Source organism: Delphinapterus leucas, chromosome 16 (assembly GCF_059928025.1).
Source record: "Delphinapterus leucas isolate spDelLeu-1000000601 "Yukka" chromosome 16, BTC_Dleu_Yukka2, whole genome shotgun sequence".
NCBI classification, from domain to species: domain Eukaryota; kingdom Metazoa; phylum Chordata; class Mammalia; order Artiodactyla; family Monodontidae; genus Delphinapterus; species Delphinapterus leucas.
The window spans coordinates 6171757-6185950 of NC_143144.1; the positions used below are offsets into that span (position 1 = coordinate 6171757).

Consider the following 14194-nt stretch of genomic DNA (forward strand, 5'->3'; position numbering starts at 1 on the left):
ATGTACAAGAGACACACCTAAAACAAAGTGCTTCAGAAAGGCTAAACATGAAGGGATGAATGAAAGTATACCAGGCAAATGGAAACAAAAAGAAAGCAGAGGTAGCAGTCTTCAGATCAGAGTAGTCACAGAAATATAAAAACAAAATCTTTTATTAAACAACCCTTGGCTAAAAGGAGAAATACAAGCTGAAATTATATGATTTTAAATAAGTAATAGACAATGAAAACACTATATATCAGAATCTACAGGATGTATTTAAAGCAGTGATTAGAGAAAAGCTAATACCACTAAATAATTTTTCAATAAAAATGAAAGAACAAAAAGTAATGAGCGAAATTTGTAGTTCATTATTTATAAAACAGAAATAGAGTCACAGATGTAAAAAATAAACTTATGGTTACCGGGGGGGAAAGGCAGGAGATGGATAAACTGGGAGATTGGGATTGACATATACACACTACTATATATAAAATAGATAACTAATAAGGACCTTCTGTATAGCACAGGGAACTCTACTCAGTACTCTGTAATGACCTATATGGGGAAAGAATCTAAAAGACAGTGGACATATGTATAACTGATTCACTTTGCTGTACAGCAGAAACTAACACAGCATTGTAAGTCAACTATACTCCAATAATTTTTTTTTTTAAATTGCAGCTCAAAAAGCTAGGAAGAAAAGAACAGTATAAAACAAAAGAAAGCACAAGGGTGAATATATTGAATGTAAAACCAGGAATTAGTTAAGTAGAGAATAGACATACAGAAGCAAAGCACTCAATACATTTTTTGCAAAAATATATAAAACACTTTATTTTTTTCCTATGTTTCTAATTTTTAAACTACAGTATACTAAGTGAATATGAGTTTCACTCTTTTCTTATTTTGCTATGCATTTATAACTGACGTTAGAGTTTTTGTTTCGACAAACATTTTTAACGATCATGGAACAATTCTAACTTTTTCCGTAGTTTATTAAGAATGCTTTACACAGTCATTTTATGGTCTCACGCTAACTGTGCAAAGCAAGGACTGCCTGGAATTTATTGAAGGCCAGCTACATGCCTGACACAGAATAGTGCCCAGGCTTAGACTAAGGTCCTGGGCTACAGTGGTAAATAAAACAGACAAAGCCTCTGTCCTCGTTACCCTTAGTCCAGTGGATGTGACAGATAATAAACAAAAAAACGTTGCACGTTTAAATAAATTTACATAGTTATATAAGTATATAAGAATTAAAAGAACATAATAAATGGGGAGGAAAGGAAATCATTTGGACTTGTATTTGCACTGGATTGAGACTTTAAACCAGGGTACAGACTTAGGGTGCTCCCACTGATGCATTCAGAGCAATTATGTACTCAAACTTGATGAAATATAAAATATGAATGATGAAAGCATGAAATATGACAAGAAGGGGGTCATCAATGAATGCCAACTAAAGCCCCCTTGGTGAAATCATTCTGTTCTGTGGTGTGTGGCTGGTCCTCAGAAATGCAGGCACAGACACCTGTTTTGTCAACATATCAAGAATGGTTTAGTTCTCTGAAGACCTGGAGAGATAACTGTATAAACTCAGATGCTAATATATTAACTTGTGAGAGGTATAACTTGCAAAGTGATCAGTCTTTTATGCCCTATGGACAGTGAATTTTAAAATTTTGATTCCTGGTCAGAGGTTGCTTGATTAGCATATGTAGTATAATCTGCTAGCTGTCTATCAGGCATGCATTCCCCATCTGGCCCCCATCATATTCTATCTAACAGAGCTCCAATTTTGTTCATATGCAGCTTGTGTGATAAAGGGGAATCTGACTCCATCCTCTAAGTGGGAGATTTGAGGTCTCTATCTGGTCTAGGCCAATAACATTAATTCCATCCTCTTGTCAAGTAATTGACTCAGGGATGACATTTAAGCCAATCAGCACGTGACATGTCTATGGCAATAATGTGTGATGCAATAGTGGCCACTGACAGCTGCTAGCTTAATGAGGCTGATGGGAAAGCCCTCTCTCCCCTCCTCTCCTCCCTCTCCTCCCCTCCCTTTCCCTCCTCTTGTAATAATAGCGGAAACAGGCTAAGGACAAAGCTACACACACAGGGCAGAGCAATAACAATTAAACAGAGCCAGAGCCTTCATTGTGCTGCATCTGGAGCCTGTCCTACATTTAGACTTCCTGCTCTGTGAAATAATACCTTTCCTTCACATTTAGGACAGGTTGAGATTTCTGTTACTTGCAGCCCAGAGCATCTTCCAGATACAGCGAACAATCAGTACAAAAGATGTGAGTTGTGTGGCTCATCAATTTAGACACAGCTGGATGTGCCCTCCTGACCTCTCAGTTTCTGGTGCTCACCATTCCCTTCTGATTCCTACCTTCTCCATTTAGATGTATACTAATACCAATGGTTCCAGAGCAGTTTGGAGCTTATTAATTCAGCAATAATTAACTTTCTCTTTCCGCTTGAAAGCTAGAAGTTATTCCACGGTTAAGATGACTTCATATAATTAGCCCAATGCATATGTTTATAGTTTAGCTCTCATTCTTCCATATAACAGGACAGGTGCACGTATCCACTGACATGATCACATTCCAGGGGTAAACATCACTTCATGTTCGACTACTTGGTTCCAACTAAGGTCTTTATCGAATCCACTCAAATCTCCACTCTTCATACCTGGCTCAAGTGTGTCAGATTCTCTGATTTCAAAGCAAGATACAACTATATTTTGATTAAAAATATATAATGTATATATTATAAATATGAAATATATATTTTTCAATATTCTATATATGTATTCAATATTCAGTTTCACATATACATATATTTCATTGTAGCTGATTTTCACCTGGAGTTTTTTCAATTCTGAAAGAGCAGTAAGTAGCTTTTCCTCAGAGGCTCCCTCCCAAACACAAATGCAATGTCACCACGGGACTGCTATGAATAGATGCCACCAGAGTTCCAACTACAGATTCCAACCAGCAAATTGTGACATTCTTTGAGTTAGCTGTCCCTTCCGCCAACTTGGCTTCTACAGAGAAGTTGAACCATCATGAAATGCAGGATATTTTTGCACATGGCTGTCCTGACCGGAAGTCATCTTAAGACAAGAGAAGGGCCTAGAACACTACGTGAGTGTTGACCAAAGATGTGAGGTGAGAACTTTATGGCAAGAATTAAAACAAAAACAACAATTGGCACGTGGGTGTCTACAAAAAGAAAGGCAATTACAGATGAACTGCTGAATCCAAAACGCTTCCTTTTCTCCAGAACCCTATTAAATTAAGCACAAGACAGCATTTTAAAATGGGCCAATAGCCAAGATTGTGAGCTGATTATAAAATAATAATAACAGTATTTATTAAGTATACTATGTGTCAGGTAACATGATAAAAGCTTTGTATAAGTTATCTCATTCCGTTCACATCACAGTTCTGGGAAGCAGCTATTGTTCTACCTATCTTCCAGGTCTTAATGAAAGTGTCTTACCCAAGTCCCACGGCAAGTAAAAACTGGAAATGACAGACACCCACAGGGCCGCCCGGCTCCAAGCTCCAAGCGGCATTTACGGGCAGAACCATGTATACAAGCACTTATATGGAGTTGTGAACAGACCTTAAAGAAAACCCTGACGTATATAAATATAGGGTTACTAGGAGCCTAGCTTCTTTCCTTCTCGACATCAAATCCTAAGGCCCAGCCTTCATCTAGATCGGTTTGATTACAAAAGCACATGGTTGATAAATTTGTGTTCAAATACTCCATTTTAGAGGACTTTACAAATCACTGACATAATTTCTATAAAGCCAAGAAGAAAATTTTAAATCTGATGTGCCATTTATGCTTCCACCAATAATAGTGTATAAATGTGCTTATTTTCCCTTACTCTTAGCAATACTGGGTGTTATCAAACTTTAAAATTTTTGCCAATCTGATAAGTGTAAATAGTATTTTGTTTTAATTTGCATTTTAACTCAAGAGTGAAGTTGAGTACTCTGTCACTGATTTATTGTCCATATGTCTCTCTGCAGAGATCTGTCTGCTTATGTCTGTCTTTGGCCCATTTTTCTTAACTATTGATCATTTCCTTATTAATTTATAAGAATTCTTTTTATAGTAAGGTAATTAACCCTTTGTCATGCTTTTCCCCACTCATGTTTTTAAAATAACTCTTATAATTTGTCATTTGTTTTGTGATTTGTGTACATTTTTATTTTGTCAAAGAGAATTGTTTTCGTATTGTCAAATGTGTTAATTGCAATGAATAGCCCATCTTTTCCTCAACAATTTGAAATGCCATATTTCACTGATTATTAGAGGCACATCTTTTTGACATTTTAAACCTCTGAAATCAGAATATGTCTTAAAATTGATAACATTTTATTACCGCTTTTGGTCAGATTAAGGACTTGTCATTGCTTATATACGCACAAATTGTTCATAGTTGTTAATATTTTCATTACTTCAACTGATTTATTCTATAATTAAGGGAAGGAATTTGATTCAGCCTGGACAAATTGACACGTTACAAAGCCACCACAGATCATATGCTTTTTATATATTAATACAGGGAACTGCATTTATGGAATTCCCAATTTTGCACCATTCTTATGTTCCTATAATGAACTCTACCTGATATTTATGAATTATTTTATGAATGTATTACTGTGCTCCATTGAAAATAACTTTATTTACTATTTTTGCAGTCACTGCAAAAATTGATGGGCTATAAGGGTTTTATTATTTTTTTTTGGTGCTATCTTTATCAAGTTTTGATATAACACCATTAATTTTATTAAAATATTGAAAGTATTCTTTCTTATGCAAAATTTTTAAAAACAGGTCTAAAATAATTTATTTCATATATCTCTTAACTTTGTAATAAAAAGTGCTGAAGCTGAGGGCATGAATAAAAGTGATGAAGTACGATGTCACAACAACAACATTTCATTGCATTCCTGAAAAAGTGAATGTGATAAATCAGAAATATGTAGCTATATAATACTTCAGTTTATATACAATTGATATTATGGTCATTCCAAGGATCTGGAGCAATTCAAACTCTAAAAAAAGAAGTGGAATTTCCCATTGACTCTTCAATTTCTAATTCTGAGAGTTATATGGGAGGTATGTGACATATTTATTCATATGCATGAATCCAGTAGGCATATATGTAACATAAATTTTCTATGTATTGAGATATACATGATTGAAAGACAGAAAACATTTGTGTTTTATCCCTTCCTGGAAATCAGCACACAATATGAATAAATAAATGCATATTAAGTAAATGTTACAAGTTTAATGGCTCACTGACACTATCATTTAAACATCGCTTATGTATCAGACACTTGCCATACATCATCTCACTTAATTACCATCATAGGCAGATGAGGAAACTTAGGCCCAGAAAGATGACGTTACATGCCTGGAGCTTCAACTTGGTGGCAGAGCCAGGGCTCAATCTGACGTCTATTTAATTCCCAAGACTATGTTATTTTGCTCCCCAGTGCTGCCTCTAAAATAAGCGTCACTGCAGTCCAAGAATATACTTTAGCTGCCAGTGGTCATCTCAAATATACATAACTGAGTATAAAATATCTGAGGCTGTGTGTGAACCGTCAAGAGCCACAAATCTGGGACTTCCTTGGTGGCGCAGTGGATAAGACTCCACGCTCCCAGTGCAGGGGGTGAGGGTTCGACCCCTGGTCAGGGAACTAGATCTCACATGCATGCCGCAACTAAGAGTTCACATGCCACAACTAAGGAGCCCTCCTGCCACAACTAAGACCCGGTGCAACCAAATTAATTAATTAATTAATTTTAAAAAAGAGACACAAATTTTCTTGTCATACAGGTACCAACTCATCACTGAGAACCAAGATAATTCACTATGAAATACCAAGTCTGAGAAACTATACTTTCAGTGGACTTGAAAGCAACACGCATATGACAGAAACTTCTATTTCCATGGGCTTACGTAGGCACTTTCAAAAGAATGCTGTTAGGGCTTCCCTGGTGGCGCAGAGGTTGAGCGTCTGCCTGCCGATGCAGGGGACACGGGTTCGTGCCCCGGTCTGGGAGGATCCCACATGCTGCGGAGCGGCTGGGCCCGTGAGCCATGGCCGCTGAGCCTGTGCGTCCGGAGCCTGTGCTCCGCAACGGGAGAGGCCACAACAGTGACAGGCCCACGTACCGCAAAAAAAAAAAAAAAAAAGAATGCTGTTAAAAACTAAAGCATAATTAATCATATGTCTTTCACATGCCAGATACGAGAGCATTTCTGTTTTCTTTCTTAGAATTCTCAACATTCGCACCAAAAGCAGAGGCAGATTTGAGATTAAGATCGGATGCTCTCCAGGTAAATTAATCTGTCCATCACTGAGTTCTGAGTCAAAGCAACAGTGTGACACAGGCTGTGTAAACTGCAACGTGCAGCAAGGCAGGTGCAGCTCTGCTCCCTGCGGTGGTGGGGAAAGCTTTAGACACTGATCATGTGTCATATTCACTGGAAAGTTTCAGGGGAAGTTTCTGCTTGGCTCCTGTCATAATAGATTCATTTGTTTTGCCCAAACAGGTTGATTTATTTAGGGATGTATTCATTTATGTGCCAAACACGTTGATCAAACTTGATCTGAGCCAAGTAAAAGTAGTCCATGCAGTTTACCAGTAACAGAGACAAAAATAAAACTTGTTTCAAGTTGGGTAGCTTGACTAATCACGTAAGGAATTTGTTATACACTTGCACACACCCTTCATCAGAATTTTCAGTTACTCAGACTTAAAATTAAGAAAAGAAAGGCAGACTCTTTCTTATTTATTTATTTATTTATGGCTGCATTGGGTCTTCGTTGCTGCGTGCAGGCTTTCTCTAGTTGCGGTGAGTGAGGGCTGCTTTTCCTTGTGGTGCGTGGGCTTCTCATGGTGGTGGTTTCTCTTTTTGTGGAGCATAGGCGCCAGACACTTGGGCTTCAGTAGTTGTGGCACATGGGCTCAGAAGTTGTGGCACGCAGGCTCAGTAGTTTTGGCACATGGGCTCAGTAGTTGTGGTGCATGGGCTTCAGTAGTTGTGGCACGTGGGCTCAGTAGCTGTGGCTCACCGGCTCTAGAGCACAGGTTCAGTAGTTGTGGCGCACGGGCTTAGTTGCTCTGCGGCATGTGAGATCTCCCCGGACCAGGGCTCGAACCTATGTCCCCTGCATTGGCAGGTGGATTCTTAACTGCTAAGCCACCGGGGAAGCCCCCGTCTCTTTCTATTACAGGTGGCCTCATCAGTTCCTTTGAAAAGATTGCCTGACAAGAGTTAGATATAGATCCAAGTCACGTCATCATGTATTTATCAAGAGGCCATTACGTGCAAGGTTCTGTGAAGAAAAGAAGGAGAAACAGGAGGGGAGGAGGAGGAGAAGAAGAAAAAGAAGAAGAAGAAGGAGAAGAAGAAGAAGGAGAAGAAGGAGAAGGAGAAGAAGAAGGAGAAGAAGAAGAAGGAGGAGGAGGAAGAGAAGAAGGAGGAGGAGGAGGAGGAGAAGAAGAAGAAGGAGAAGAAGAAGGAGAAGAAGAAGAAAAAGAAGAAGGAGGAGGAGGAGGAGAAGAAGGAGGAGAAGAAGAAGAAGGAGGAGGAGGAAGAGAAGAAGGAGGAGGAGGAGGAGGAGAAGAAGAAGAAGAAGAAGAAAAAAAGAAGAAGAAGGAGGAGGAGGAGGAGAAGAAGGAGGAGAAGAAGGAGGAGAAGAAGAAGGAGAAGAAGAAGGAGAAAAGGAGAAGAAGAAGGAGGAGGAGGAGAAGAAGGAGAAGAAGGAGAAGAAGAAAAAGAAGAAGAAGGAGGAGGAGGAGGAGGAAGAGGAGAAGAACAGGAAGGGGAAGGAGAAGGAAAAGAAAAGAAAAGCAACAACAAAAAAAAAAAAAGAGAGAGAGAGAAAAAGAAAAAATAGTCCCTCCTCTGGGGTGGGAGGTAGGGAGTGTGTGGTCTTCTTTCCATGAATCCTTATCTCAAAGAGCCCAGGTCAGTGGTGACCTTAAGAGTGAGTAGTGTCATCCAAGAAACTCATAGTGTTTGACCATCAAGTTTATCTTTGAAACCAAAGAGAAAAAGGCCTAGAAGTTTTCTGTGAAGAGGAGATTCCTGGCTCCTGATAAGAAGGCAGCCATCTTAGGCTGCTGGTTCTGTCTCCCCAAATCCGAAGTGAGAGCCAAATGAGGATCTGAAGGCCCAACAGAAAAACTGTGGGAAGCCCAGTATAGACAGGAGGACTCACAAACTGGTGTGAGTGAGGGGATGGCCAGAGGGGGCCTCAGCCTAGGGAGGAGAACGCCCAGGGACCAGAGCTTTAAATTCTAACCTGGCTTCTCCCACACATGGCCTACAGAGTATCATCACGGAAGCAGTAGCCAGGCCAGCTGGTGTCTCAGGATAATTTCAGGGCGACCTAGAAGCCCTGCTGGGGTGGAGTGAGGTGAGACACTGATGGAAGCAGGTGCTAAGCTCTCACACCTGCACACACTCCCACCCCGACCTGCAGGACCCGTGCATCACACGCTCAGATTCTTTCTTTCCAGCGCAGCAGCATCTCGCTAAGACTTTTAAGAGCAAATCCCTGATCAGGAGTTTGCCAGTGTGGTGGCAGGAAACAGGGCTACGGATCGCTGCTGTGTGGTACCCGAGGCTCTCTGCACGGAGGCACATCTTCTCTATTACCTTAAAGTCACCAAGAAGAGAAACCAGACCTGGGCATGGCTCTTCCCGAAAACATACAGCTAACTAGAAAAACAACAAAACCGAATAGTGTACACCACATGAATTCTGAAAGCAGAATTATTGGTACAGATGAACCATGAATTTAAAATAAGCAATATATATCCTCACAGAAGACATAAATAATAGGAAGCTGACACAAGAGGTCAAAAAGGGATAAGTAGAAATGACAGGTATGAAAATATAAGAACAATTAATAATAATAGTAACAGTTTGAATGTATGTATTATTTACTTTGTACCCGGCAATGCTCTACGTGTGTTTCATATATTAACTCATTTAGTTCCCACAATTACTCTGTGAGACAGGAGCTAGCATTATTCCTACGTTACAGATGAAGGTATTGAGGCACAAAGAGGTTAAGTAAATTGCCTGAGGCGGAGCCAGGATTTAAACACAGATATTCTGGCTCCATGAAAATAATAGTGATGGATACACCCAAAGCAGGAATTTGTGAATAAGATCAAATAGAAGGGGGAAGAGGACAAAGGTAAGTGAAATGAAGTGTGGAAGTGCCAATATCTGGATAAAAGAGCCTATGAAGTAAACAAAAAAAAAAAACCGAGGGGAGGAAATATTTCAAGTGAACGGTGATAAATTCCTCAAAATTAAGGATGAAAGACGCAACATGTAAAGGGCTCAGAGAATGCCAAAGAGGACAGATAAGGAAAGACCTATACCTAGACATATTATAATAAAATTTAAGAAGAGCAAAGACAATGATAACGTTAAAAAGCTCACACGAAGAGCCAGTCTTCTTCAAAGAAACAAGAATTAGATTGACATCATACAGACCAAGGGACTTTGGATACAGGAAGACAGTGGGGTGATATTTTGAAGCACTGAAGTAGTTCTTTGTACCTAGAATTTTGTATTCAGTCAAACTGTCATTTAAATATGTACACTCACAATATTAAAGACATAACCAGGCATATAATTCTTCAGGTTTGTCAGACAAAAATCCATTAAAAAAATACTACTGGAGAAGCACTCAAATGAGAACAACTCCTGAGGATGCTGCAAGAGATATAGAAAATAAATATGATGAAACAAATTAGTAAAAAAAGAAAGACAGGACTTCCTTGGTGGTACAGTGGTTAAGAATCCGTCTGCCAATGCAGGGGACACAGGTTTGAGCCCTGGTCCAGGAAGATCCCACATGCCGCGGAACAACTAGGTCTGTGCACCACAACTACTGAGCCTGCGCTCTAGAGCCTGCGAGCCACAACTACTGAGCCCGTGAGCCACAACTACTGAAGCCCGCATGCCTAGAGCCCACGCTCTGCCACAAGAGAAGCCCCCGCTCACCGCAACTAGAGAAAGCCCGCGCACAGCAACGAAGATCCAACACAGCCAAAAAAAAAAAAGTGTACAGAAAAAAAAAAAAGACAAACATTTTTTTAAACAAAAATATTTTAAAATTCCTCAGAACTGAAATTGTATCTCTAATCAATGTGGGGTTGGCCGAGGTGTGATTAAAGCGACGTGAGTGTGCTACGGTACGTGTCTTAATGGGGGAAGATAGAGATGTGGAGAAGTCTAAGAAATCAATTCAGTTTGGTTTTTGAGATAAGGGCAACTGTCATAAGATAAAAAAATGCAGAATGGAAAACTTGTAAAGTAACAGGAGAAAACTTGGTGTAGCCAATGGAATGTAGGAAACGGAAAAAAAGGAAACAAAGTACTGTTAATGGAAAGTCTGGAATAGGTTGGGAAATAAGCAGTCATACAATATTGCAGCAAGTAAAACTGGGATAAACACCCATCAGACAGAGCCTCTCAGGTCATATTTTATTTATGTGTGTGTGAGAGAAATTTGTATCTTTAGCTGTTTTTTGAGTTTTCTGTTGTTTACAATTGAAATTGATTCTAACTTTTATACTTCCTTAATAATCAAAAGATTTCAAGATTTTCTAAAGAGTCTTGAATAATGAAACAGGGGACACTATAGAAAACAACAAAAGAGAAACTTGTGGTAGAAGAATTCTCCCAACATTGTGAAGACTTTCAGAAATGTGTGGATACAGAAAAGAAAAAAAAAAGCTAGGACTGAGCAACCTGAAGACAAGTTGGTCCTTCAGATTCCATGACAAGGAGATCTGTGGATGGAGAGAATAGCGTCAGCATAAGCCAACTGCCTTGCTGTACGAAAACTGAAGGAATACTTCAGACGCCAGCGTATCCTTCAGACAGAATCCACATCACACAGCACAGGATCAAAGCGGAAGCTGGTACAGTAGGAGACCTGATCTAGTGCTGATCAAAGTCTTTCATTTTTGGAAGTTACACTTTCTGGGTGTGGTAGAGACAAAGTTTCACCCTTAGGTGGCCAAAATTCAAGGGTGGAGAATGAAAGCGATTCACAAATAATGCCATTTGCAGCAACGTGGATGGACCTAGGGATTATCATACTAAGTGAAGTAAGTCAGGCAGAGAAAGACAAATATCTTATGATATCACTTATATGTGATATAAAATATGACACAAATGAACTTATTTATAAATCATAGACTCACGGACATAGAAAAGAAACTTACGGTTACCAAAAGGGAAACAGGGGAAGGGACAAATTAGGAATCTGGGATTAACAGATACACATTACTATATATAAAATAGATAAAAAAACAAGGACCTACTGTATAGCACAGGGAACTATATTCAATATCTTGTAATAATGTATAATGGAAAACACTCTGAAAAAGAATATATATATACATATATATGTATAACTGAATCACTTTGCTGTACACCTGAAGCTAACACATCCTTGTAAATTAACTAGACTTCGTTAAAAATAAATAAATTTAAAAAATAAGTGTTAAAGAAAAAGAGGCCGCTGTGCTATGTGATGCTCAGAATCTGCTCTGTTTTCCTCTGCACACAATCTTCAGTGGAGGAAAGCACACCACCGGCCACGGCTGAAATATTAAATGAAAGTTCTGTGAAACATGTGAAGCAATAATAAATAAAACTGAAGTTAAACATAAGTGAATAAATAAAGATTACTTCTCAGCTGAAGTTTTGAGGAAAAAAAGGAAGCTTCTGGAGAAGGAAGAAGTAATTTAGAATGAAAACACTTGAAGAAGGTGTAGACACGTTGAAAGATGTAGGTTCTTGGGATCTGTGTGAGAACAGAAACATCAGTGTGTCTGAAGATGGCCTGCCCATCACAGAAGTATCCGAAGAAGTGAATATTGTCAAAAATTTTGCCTCAGGGGTAACTCCAACAGAAGACACCTCTAGACAGGGAAGACCAGCTGAAAAGTATAGTGGAGTTACCAAATCTCACAGCTGTGAAGAGGGATGTTCTCAGAATTAAAAAACTTAGTGAAAAAATATACGAAGATGCTATATTCAAGTATATGCGGACCTTAAGTGCAGGTTAGATTTTCATGAATTGCTCGGATTTGTGCCATCTTATTTAGAATTGGTTCATTTTCCGTTTTCTTTGGGGAGTGTTCCTTTCTATAAAGAATAGAACACATCAAGTGACTGAAAAATGGTTTACACAGAGTTTAAAAATAATTTGAAAGAAATAGAAGAAATTTTAAAAAGATGCCAGATTTGAACTACATGATCAAAGAAGCAAATCAGTATTTTATGAAGCCAAGACACAGAATAAGAATCTCTCTGAGGGAATACCTGGGCCTGAAAATACATTCAGAGGGCTTGAAGAAACCAGTAAAATGCTAGTGGAAAATTGAGAACTAAGAAAGAATAGAATGTTCAGAAATAGGACAAGACAAAGTTGGGACAATCTGAGAACAAAAGAAAACTGCAACAAATTGAAACACATCAAGTATATTTAAATCCACAAGTTCCTAATTACACACCCCTCCCCCCCAAAAAATAGCCTTTATAGGTTACCATCAGAGGATGCTGGTAAACTAATCCATCATTCAGAAAACTGGTAAATAAAGGGGAAATAATCGGACATTTATTCTGCCTTTCCTATACACACTCTGCTACTGAGTAACTAAACAGTAGATGACAGGAAGTTATTTTTTAGAGAATTATTTCAGATAATAAGCAAAGAGGAAATAATTGAATTGGATATAATTCATTTGCAATAAGTTAATGGATCTTACCGTTGATTATCAGTGGCTGCTAACATTACACACAAAAAAACAATCAAACGTTATGTGCCTCTTGATGGAAGAACACAAAACATAAAGATTTACAAATAAATAAAACTTCTTATAGCTCTTAAAATACAACCAATAGAGATGTTTCTGCTTGACTAGTTTTATTTACTGTATGTAATCTGAAGGCAATTTTAAATAACAAGAAATAAGCAATACATATGAAAAATAGCTCTTCACAGTTTGAGAGCATGTTTAAACCGCCTCCTTTTCCTAAAAGCCTGTTATCAGCATAAATCAGTGGCTCACAGAGGGACTGGTAAAGAAACATGCTTGTTATTCTATTTCTCTATTATCTGTTCCAAAAGACCAAAACAAAATAAAAGGACTCTAAAAATATTTGTTGATAAAGATAACAAACAGCCACAATTAGACTGACTGACAACCAGACTGAAGGAGTGCAAGTCAGAACACAATGGAATGATATTTTTAAACAGCCGAAAGAAAATAACTACCAACTTAGAAAATATCCTTTAACTAATAAAGAGCAAATATTTTTAGACCAAGAAAAATTGAGACAATTGACCATGAATAGACCTGCACTGCAGGACATACTAAATAGTATTACTCAGGTAGATGAAACTATACTCCCAGGTGGAAGACCAGAGATGCAAGAAGCGATAAAGAACAATGAAAATGGTAAACATTGGAGTTAATCCTATCAGTATTCATTACCTAAACTAATAATAATAATACCTTGTAGAATTTAAAATAATAGGAAAATTTACAACACGACAACAATGCACATACATCAAAAGGAGGAAAATGGTACTTCTGATGCTCAGGAGGTGGGTAAAAGTACCGAATAGCATTAGGTTCTGATAAGTCTAGGATGCACGTTGCAAACTTTAGGAAACCACTAATAAAGTAGCTAAAAGAGGATATAATACAAGGCTGAGAAATGGAAGAAGGGCTGGGGGAAAAGAACTGTAAAAAACTAAGTCAATCCAAAAGAATGCAAGCAAGGAGGGAAGGAGGGACACAGGGGAAATGAAACAAATAAAAAGCAAATAAAGAGGTGGTGGATTTAAATGGAATGTACCAGTAATTACATTAAATGTAATTAGACTAGCTGGTTTAATTGAAATACAAGGATATGGAAAAAGACACTATGCTAACTCGAACCCAAAGAAAGCTGGTTACTTCTATATTAATATACGTACAAAAAGTTGATTTTTAAAGCAAAAACTCTTAAGATAAAGAGGTTCACGTCTTAAAGAAAAATAGCAAATGTTAAACCAAGATTTCAATTTAACAGGAATACACACACACGCACACACACACACACAATTTGCAT

General features: G+C 38.2%; 1 pseudogene; it reads right to left on the reverse strand.

Annotated features, from left to right (window-relative positions):
* Positions 1-14194, reverse strand: part of LOC149747207 (uncharacterized) — a 52667-nt pseudogene that overhangs the window by 17261 nt on the left and 21212 nt on the right.